A 7,166-nucleotide genomic window follows, 5' to 3' on the forward strand; every position below is an offset into this window, starting at 1 on the left:
TTGTTGAGTCAACAATTTGGCACTTTCACCCATACAAATCAAAGGATCGCCTTCATGGGCAGGAGTTCACAACTCACTTAGATTTAGGTCATGTCATCTATGGTCATCCTAGTGAAATGTAAGTCTCTATTATGAACAACATTATATAATGAGACTAATCATTTTGTAGTCCAATTTTATACAAACTCTTTTGTATAGAATAGCTCCGCTCACATGTCTCCACATGAATGATCAGGATCAGATCATTTATAGTACTTTACAACAATTGTAACATCTACAAAGTGGATTGTACTCGTAGTGTCACTAAAATAAGGTATCCAACCTTATCCATCTACTACAGACCATTTAGGTTATCACTTAAACACGATCCACCTGTATGTCTCTACATATATGTTTAAGCTATAGAAGATAACTTTATATGTTAGTATATTAGTTTTGTGGATTTAATACTATTAAATGTCAAATAAAACATCTCATATTTTATTAAATAAATAAAATGTTTGTACAATACAATTACAAACTATAAGACCTTACGAGATTTAGGGCACCAACCCCAACAAATTTAATTTAAAATTATGAAAATTTCACTAAGTGGATTATTCCCACTTTGAACACCAAATATTCCATTTAGCCTAAATGTTTAAGGTGTCATCATGTTATGAAAAATTATTATTGCATGAAAGATTTGAACAAAACCAAGTCAATTTGGGTTGAGAAGATGACATGCATTTTGAGGCTTTTTAAGAAATGTTCTTCAACCCAAGAAAAAAAAAAAACAGATAAGAAACCTTTTTTTTTTCCCTTCAATTCCAATTCCTTTTGGGTCCCACCACCCAATCCAAGTTCCTAGAGAATAGTAGGGAAGATCCAGTGATGGTCCACAACCATTTAAGGAGGAAATTCAAGCTGGAATTGTTGAATTGAAGAGTTTAATAAAGGTATAATTTCTGAAACCCTATTCTTTTTAATATGAACATGCATGTTTCTTTGCTAAAATTGATGGAATTAGAGTGCTTAAGATCATAATTGCTTTAGCATGTTGAATGTCAACACCAACATGACTGATATGTGCTCCCTCGGGATCACTCCTACAACTGATATGTGTTCCTTCGGGTTCACACCTATGAATGATATATGTTTTTCTTTGGGATCACATTTATGACCGATTTGTGATCCTTCGGGATCAACACGACTAAAATGTTATAGGATGTACACCAACGCCTAGATAGGAAGGTTACCATGTTTACCTAGAGGACCCAGTAATGGGTCATTTACTGAGTATTTTATACTCATCATTTCTTATTTCATGTTTTTTAGGTAAGGATAGGAACAAACCGACGAGTGACAAACAGTGCGTGACCGCACTACTACAAAAACAGTGTTTCTTGACTTTTTTAAATGTCAAGGATGACTTTTCTTAACGTTTTTCAAAGCATCAAGGAAGCCAGTGTCAAGAATGTCGATTTTTTTGACGTTTTAAAAATGTCAAGAAAAGTGACACTTGACATTTAAAAAACGTCAAGAAACATAGACATTTGACATGTTTGGAATGTCAAGAATATGCCCATTCTTTTCAAGGAAAAAATGTCAAGAAATTTTGTGAACTTGACATTTAAAAAACGTCAAGAAACACAGACACTTTACATTTTTGAAATGTCCAGAATATGGGCATTCTTGACAAGGAAAAAATGTTAATAAATTTTGATAACTTGATATTTAAAAAACATCAAGAAATTTGTTTGTGATTTTTCTAGATAAATCTACAATGTTGATGTTTTTACCTATAATTGCTCTTGTATTTTGATATCGTATATTTACCCGTGATATTATCCTTATTGAGTCTAGGTAGTACATAGTATCATCGTATGCATTTATAGCAAGTAGTGCCCAATGACCACTAGTTAATAAAATATAATTAGTATTTTTATTGCTAATGGAAATTGATAAAAAGAAAATGTGTTTTAACTCACCTAGGATTAAAAAGAGCAAGAACTAATTGGTTTGCTTTTGAAACCATCAGTCTACTAGACAGGTTTCGAGTTTTAACTTCTAGAGAGTTATGTCGAGAGGAAATGAGAGATGGATCTACAAAAGTGTATTGTGAACTTTCCTTTGAATCAATAAAGGATGAATGCAAGTACCTATAAAAGATTTATAAAATAAATATAGATGACCAAAATTGGAAAGAAACGAAAGAACTGAAGTCTACAAAAGTATTAACATTACTTATGCCATGTAAGCCACCAAAGTCAATGTCTTGACTTCATCCATATTACAAAAGTTAATTATGTCCTCTCGCAGGACACAACTCTTTGAACTGATGCCAAAAGGTCCAACTGGGAAGTTGTAAATAAATACTAGACTCTTTGGTTATCACCTTCTCAGCATATCTAAGAATGGATTTCAAAGATACCGGAAGAACCAATGTAATTGAGTCACTAACTTCTTTTTTCTTAGTCATTTCCATTGAAGATTTCTCCTAATGCAGCAAAATCATAGCAACAAAAGTATATAAAGAAGAAAAATTAGACATTTGATGAACTTAATTGATTTTATAAGTGTTACTAACCTTAAAGATTTTCAAATCTTCTGCGTTGCAATTTATATTCACCTTTATCTTGTCTCTTCATTTCTCTGGGGACTTAATCTCCTCCATCTTAATCTTCTCTTTCTGTTTCTTTTCATATGCAGTCTTTATCTTGTCTTTTTTTTTTTTTTTTTATCTTGAGATTCAATCTCATCTGCTAAAAATTGCTTGGAGCAACTTCCATGTCCAGAAAATGTTGTAGAGATGAAATTTGAAAACGAGCTTCTAATTCTCTAACACGTTGACGAAGTGCTTCATTTTCACTTACAATTTCATTGTTTTCATCCTTACCATGTTTTGACTTTCGTTTCACTGTATGAAAGTAAGTCGTTGGAGTAACAAAACCACCAACCCTATGCACGTGCCTTTCTTGAGTACCCAAAACTTGTGTTAAGATATCATTGGGAGAGTGATATTTGTGGCACAATGGATTTGTATTATTCTTTGAGATCTCATCCTAAAAAAAATGAAATTTAATATAATTAAGCTATATGTCATATACTTCATGTAAATTTAATACTTGTCTTACTATTCGATTGACGACTTCTTGAACATCTTCATTGTCGTATTCTTATTTCTTATTAACTCGAGACTTCTTCCACAGGTTAGCTTGATCGAAATCAATTTCATTTGAAGATACTTTCTTCTACATTCAAATGAAGAAAAAATTAGATATTGTGATGCATTTAGGAATCGTGAGAACATATATTAAATTCTTACCATCTCTTTAACAAGGTTAGCATAACCTTTCCTTGAAATTCGATAATTGTACGTATTCTTAGATCGACGTTCTTGTTGCAAGCGTCTTTTATCCTATACAAATGTAATGATTATTAGTAGGGAATGACATAACAAATATTTATAAAATTAAATTAATAATTTACCTGAAACTTTACACACAATCTCGATATTACAAACTCTTCCCAATGACTTTGATCAATAAATGAATACTTTTCTGGTGGATTTATCAGAAGTTGAGATTCATCTTTATATGGCATAATGTATTTTGTTGTTAATCAATTCTTAAACTGACGAAAAGTTATGCCTGCAGTTTTCATAATGTTCTTCCTAGATCTTGTATCAATTACAAAGGCAGCCTAAACATTGAAAAGTTAGTGAAAACATTACATATATATCTACAATATTATCAAGATAAAAAGTTGAATATATATATCTCAATTGTACTATATATCTTATCTTTCAACTTAGTAGGCACACGTTTCCAAGATATATATATAATAGGTACATAATAATGCGTAGAGGACCCAATGAAAGACTTTAACTTAGCTCCATTTTCACCAATGGGTATGCCATCTTTATTGTATTCCACAAACTTCTTTTCTCCCGCACTCCCAATACGTGTTACATCAAACATAATAGTAGCTCCTCATTCTCTCTTTTTTTGATTGGTAGTTTCATTTGACCTAACAACTACTATTTCTTTTTCACTAAACTCTAATTCTTCGTCACCCAGTGTACTATACTCCATCTGGTGTATAAATAAAAAACTGCAATCAAATTTAAGAAACAACTGCATTGTATACATATTAAGCAAACAAAAAATTAAATATGATTCGAAGAGTAACCTTTAGTAACCTTTATTCCTGACAATGTCTTTAAAACACAATATTTTTCTTCCTTTGTAAGAGTATACATGTGGGAGGAATGAAGAATTTTTTGTCACCACTAACAAGTGCAAGCTTTGGTCAAATTTTTAAATTAACTAAATCACGTCTAGCATTCAATCCATCCTTACTTTTCCCTGGAATATCAAGAAGTTTACCTAAGATATTCATGCAAACATTTTTTTCAATGTGCATCACATCTAAACAATGTATGATATAAAGATCTTTCTAATATGACAGCTGAAAAAAAGAAAGATAACTGTTCAAAAAAATCTGTAAACTTCGTTTCATGGTCTGTTTTTTATTGTTCCTCTTTCCTTTAAGAAATTCAAGATCTTTTATTTTTAGATATATAGCCTCCCCAGATAGTGGTTCTGGAATTGTAACAAGTTTCTTTTGACAGTTAAACGACTTTTTTTTGGTGCCGGTACGGATGATTTCGTGCTAGAAATCTTCGATGTCCAAGGTATGTCATTTTTTCCCCATATTTCAATCTTATAGAAGACATATTGTCCCCACAAATTGGACACGCCTTATACTCTTTCACACAACATCCACTTAGGTTACCATATGCAGGAAAATCGTTGATTGTCCACAACAAAACTGACCGTAAGTTGAATAGTTCTTCTTGATAAGCATCATAACATTCAACACAACTTTCTCATAAAAATTTTAAATCTTCAACTAGTGGTGTTAATTATGTGCCAATGTCGTCCCCTGGTTGTTTTGGACCCGAAATCAACATTGATAGCTTCATATACTTTCTTTTCATATACAACAATGGTGGAAGATTATAAATAACCATCACTACAGGCCAACAACTATATTTAGAACTCATTTCACCATGTGGATTTACTCTATCGACTGACAATGCTAAACGAAGATTCCTAGGTTCAAAACCGAAGTCTAGCCCTTTAGAGTCTACTAACTTCCAAATCGGAGAGTCTGTTGGATGTTATAACTTACAATCTACAATTCTTTCATTAATGTGCTAAGTTAAGTTTTTAGCACAATACTTCTAAAAAGCTTTTTGAATCATGGAATTGGTGGAAAGTACCATATCACTTATGAAGGTTTTTTTTTCCCACATTTTGTATCCTTCCCGTTTTTTCATCTTGATTCACCACATTCAGGACATTCAATTGCATCTGCATATTCTTTTCTATAGAAACAACAATCATTAGGGCATACATGAATCTTCTCATATTCCATTCCTAGTGCACCTAAAGTTTTCTTTGCTTCATTCATTGAATTTGGGAGCTCATTGCTAGTAGACAAAATTTTCTTTAAGGTTTTGAGTAGTTCTGAAAAACTAATATCACTCCATCCGTATCTAACTTTTAAATTATACAATTTGACTAAAGTAGACAACTTAGTTTATTTTTTGCACCCTTCGTATAATGGTTTTTTAGCATCATTAAACAACTTTTCAAATCCATTCTGATCTCTTGAATATTCCTTGTGAGCAACTTTAATAATTTCTTTTAAACTTCCAACATCAGTCTTTTCATACATATGGGTGTCTAACTTAGAAGATTCTCCACAAAATGATGAGTTAGGAAGTTTTTCCTCATGCCAAAACCAAATTTTATAACTTTCATCAATCCCATTGACATATAAATGATCTCTAATATCCTTGTTACTATGCTTTTCACAATTCCCACATTTCAAACAAGGATAGCGAATATAGGAGCTATTTGTATTAGAAAATTCAGATTTTATGAAGTTTTTCACATCCAATTATCTTTGGATAACTTACTCTTGTGCATCCATGATTTATCCATGATTGTAAATCTAGTAAAAAAAAGATGATAAACAATGATCAACTTCAAAAAACAAGTTGTGGAAAACAAACAAGTTCCCAATACATACAACTTGTCATTTCTAGGTCTACAATATTCCAACCTCAAGAAAGTAAGACAAATAAAAGAACCTCAAGGTAAATCAGAGAACAAAGACAAACACATCTAAAAAAAAATTGAACCCAAGATGCAATCAAAGCTCAAAAAATTAAACCCAAGGTGTGCACGTGCTCTAATGTGCTAAACATATATTAATTCCAATAACTAAAAATTGAATCCAAGTTTGGCAAAGCATTACTTAGTTCATAAAGCCCTAACAAATTAGACACAATGACATATCTAACTTTGACAAGCATTTAATTAAAGAAAAGTGGCAAGTTCTCTAAAATTAAAGCCCTAACTTTGACAAAATGGCAATCCCAACTATGACAAGTTCTCTAAAGTTCAATCTCATTCAAGAACAATATGAAACAAGAGTTTATTATGAGATTCAAGAATATACATGAGAGATTAAACCCTAAATTTGAAAGTTCAAGCCTTAAGCCAAGAAAATCAAGCCCTAACTTTGAAAGTTCATGCCTTAAACCAAGAAAATCAAGCTCTGACTTTGAAACTTCATGCCTCAAACCAAGAAAATCAAGAATTAAATCTAATCTAAACAAGATTAAGCCTAATCTAAACAACAAAATCAAGATTAAGCCTAATCAAACCAAGAAAATCAGGATTTAAACCCAAATTAAACAATAAAATTAAGATTAAACCCTAACTTTGAAAGTTCATGCCTCAAATCTACTTACCTCAATGAAGAATCTCTTCAAGATTGATGAAATAACAAAGATGCATCAAAGGGAAGTGAAAAATCAAGAAAATTTTGAGTGTATTGCGCAAAAAATCAATTGCATAGACTACAAATCGACTGCTGGAATTTCTTTTAAATCTGTCTGATGGCGTCGCGACACTACTAAAAGAGCGTTGCAATACTATTCAAGAGGCGCATAATTTTCCTGTCAAAATCCATAACATTGCAACGCTATTGAGAACGTTGCAATGCTACGTGCGTGAGGTGCAAGTGTTTTTCATTTTTCTGTTAAAATACGTAGCGTTGCAACGGTACCCTATATATTTTACAATTCTTGAAGTTTTTAGAACGTC

At 31.8% G+C, this 7,166-nt stretch overlaps 1 pseudogene; it reads right to left on the reverse strand.

Moving 5' to 3' along the window:
- Window positions 1–3,158: 3,158 nt before the first annotated feature.
- LOC150036206 (uncharacterized) lies at window positions 3,159–4,076 on the reverse strand (annotated as a pseudogene).
- Between the last annotated feature and the right edge of the window lie 3,090 nt (window positions 4,077–7,166).

This window comes from Benincasa hispida, chromosome 5 (genome assembly GCF_027475165.1).
Source record: "Benincasa hispida cultivar pf3 chromosome 5, pf3_genome.v1.1, whole genome shotgun sequence".
Taxonomy (NCBI): Eukaryota; Viridiplantae; Streptophyta; class Magnoliopsida; order Cucurbitales; family Cucurbitaceae; genus Benincasa; species Benincasa hispida.